The 3,111-nt window shown below is 39.1% G+C and overlaps 1 protein-coding gene across 1 annotated transcript in view; it reads left to right on the top strand.

Moving 5' to 3' along the window:
• Window positions 1-424: 424 nt before the first annotated feature.
• Window positions 425-3,111, top strand: part of brinp1 (bone morphogenetic protein/retinoic acid inducible neural-specific 1) — a 139,417-nt gene continuing 136,730 nt past the window's right edge. Inside the window, exons 1-2 of the mRNA XM_020600893.1 lie at window positions 425-488; window positions 944-1,085. The gene's annotated coding sequence lies outside the window, so the exon portion shown is untranslated. The remainder of the gene's footprint in view (window positions 489-943; window positions 1,086-3,111) is intronic.

Here is a 3,111-nt window from a genome sequence, read left to right on the forward strand (position 1 = left end):
ATGTTAATGTTCTTCAAATGTGCTATGTATTATCAATGATGAAAATCACCACTCTGATATGGGGCTGTTTTAGGCTTTTATTTGGCACATTCAAACGTATGAAGCCCCAATTGTTCATTGGATAGGAAATATTACTCAGACTGTATTCAGTTGATAAATGTTAATGAATACAATATATTATTTCAAAGTGTGATTTTTGGAAGTTGGAAATGCTGAGCTAAATCCAGACGTCTGTATCTGTGCGTTCTTATCTGATTGAGTTATATGCTCATTTCTGTCATGACTTCCAGCTACTTCCTGTCTCAAGCCTTTATTTTGACACACTTCCACCTCCTCACCCTAGTCATGTGCCTCACTTTTAGCACTCCTATTACAGCCTAGAATACACACACCTGTTTCCTATTTGTTGTCCATACTGTTCAGTTTTTCGTTGACTGCTCTCCATGAACTTCATCAAGCCAAGCCTGCTTCCCTTTTTGTTTGAACTGGTATGAAGTATTGCCAAAGACAGACTTTGCTTATTTGGACTCATGTCTAAACACTGTGAACAAAGAGACTTCACTTACTTGAGTTCATGTTCTACTTGTTGAAATATAAAGATTATGTGTTAATCTGTTAAAAGGAGAAGGTTATTTCACCTACCACGTTTGACCCATTGGAGAAAGATAAGGTTATGCTACTTACTGTATTTGACTTCATGTTTAATTTGTTAACACAAGATTTTGTAGTTTACCTTAGTTTGTGTTGACCTGTTAAAAGAAGGCAGGGTAATTATCTGAGTTTTTGATACTTAAGAAGAACAATTGTATTTCTTACCTGTGTTTCTGTTTTTTAAGTCCTGTAGACTTTGACCTGTTGTGTTTTCACCTGGATTTGGATCCAAATTTGCTACTGAACATGACTGTTTCTCACACACACTAATATACAGTAGCTTTCTTTATAGGTATGGGATACTATACAGTATGATGGAGAGAGCCATTGCAGGGATGATGCTGTGGTCATTGTTTTAAGTTTAACATAATCTATAAACTTCCGCAAGCCCTTGGAATATTCAGCAGACCTGCTAGAACATGCACAACTTGCAGGTAAGGCAAATTTTGCCACAAAGGCTTTTTGTTTTGTATCTAAATTGGTATGTTTGGCTTAATATAAAATTCTTGTAGAGTATTTGCATACAGAATGAGCATCTTTATGGAAATAATTGTACCTATTATATGAACTAACAGCTGATTCAAATAGGAGGCGAAGTCTTGTGATTATGTTTTGCATCGCTAGGATATACTGTATATTTCTGCAAGTAATTGTTGGTCAAATGAATTGCTCGGTTCATGAAACTTAATCAGAATTCACAAATCCCCTGTGGGGATTTGACTCTGCTGTTAACTTCACTTACTGTATTTGTTAGACATGTCTCCCACTGGCATCCTGGCTTTATTGAAAATCATTACAATGACAACATATGCAGTTTGCCTTCAATGGCTTTTTTGACCAAGATTTAGGTCTGTTTTGTGGTCCAGGTGTGTGTTTTTACAAAGTACCTCTGTGCATGTTTTGTTTTGTGGGAAAAATGTAATCCCCTAAGAATGGAGGTGGCTGCAGGTAGAGTGAGTCATCCACTAATCTCAGAGCTAAACCTGGAGGTCTCTTCATCCTGTCCATGGGTCAGGCTGTCTTTGAGCAAGGTAGTCAACTAAACTGTACTCAAGGGTTAGGTCAGCACCTTACACTGTAGCTTGGGTGAATTGGTGAATCAGAAGCAAATAGTAAAAGTTTTGAATAAAAGCTCCAGAGTTGTTCCATTTCAGCAAAATGAGGACAAACCCAGTTACAATATTGGACTGATTATACAATTGTTCTAAGATTTGATCTGTCACTCATGGGCTAAAGAGTGAAAAGCTAGGCTAATTCACACCAAGAGGTAGTTGATTAATTGGATAATCAAGAAAAGGAACAAAAAGGAGTGACTGTAGGGGTGAAGCTTACTATATGGGAGTTCAGAAGTAGAGTAGAGGATGGGCAACCATCAGCTCTTAAGGAAAGGAGAACACAGCATTCAGACATGGCATGTAGATGTTGGAGGCTAACAAAGACATGTTTACTCTGCTTCAGTGTGTCATGGTGTGGGGCCTCAAAATCCTGAATGTGTCTGACATTCTCCACTTGTCAACAAGCAGTACATCGTAGTTTTCAACTCTGCCACACAAGGCCTTGCTTCAGAAGAAGTCAATATCTGTCAGCAGTATGCATCAGCAGCCTGGAGCTCAGGCCTGGCCCCTACAGCAGACCTGTCAGAATGCCTCGGGCATTGCATCATTAGTATAACCCCATGTCAGCACTGACTCATGTTGTAGCCAAATACCGGCTGCTTGTTCACAAAGAGTACTAAATGAAGTAAGTGTGCAAAGTCCATCTTCATTTCACCTGGAAGTGAAAGATGGGATTGAAAGTTGTACAGGTATGTGCCAAAAAATTAGAATATCAAGGAAAAGTCCATTTATTTCAATAATTTGTTTCAAAAAGTGAAACTTGTATGTTATATTAGTTCACTACACACAAAGTGAAATATTTCAAGCCTTTATTTGTTTCAATTTTGATGATTATGGATTAAAGACAAGAAAAACCCAAATCCAGTATTCCACAAAATTAGAATATCATGACAAAGTTCAACATTGTAGGCTCCCTGTGTCCCAATCTAGTCAGCTAATTAATGCAAAACACCTGCAAAGGTTTCCTCAGCCTTGAAATTGTCTCAGTCTGGCTTAGTAGGCTTCAGAATCATGGGGAAGACTGCTGACTTGACGGTTGTGCAGACGACCATCATTGACACCCTCCATAAGGAGGAAAAGTCTCAAAAGGCAATTGCAAAAGAAGCTGGATGCTCACAGAACGCAGTATCAAAGTATATTAACAGAGTGTTAAGAAGAAGGGAAGAATGTGGCCGGAAAAGGTGCAAAAGTGACAGGGATGACCGCAGCCTTGAGAGGATTGTCAAGCAAGGGCGATTCAGAAATCTGGGGGAGCTTCATAAGGAGTGGACTGAGGCTGGTGTCAGTGCATCAAGAACCACCACATACAGACGTCTGCATGACATGGGCTACAGTTGTAGAATTC

Source organism: Monopterus albus, unplaced genomic scaffold (genome assembly GCF_001952655.1).
Source record: "Monopterus albus unplaced genomic scaffold, M_albus_1.0 scaffold49.1, whole genome shotgun sequence".
NCBI lineage: Eukaryota > Metazoa > Chordata > Actinopteri > Synbranchiformes > Synbranchidae > Monopterus > Monopterus albus.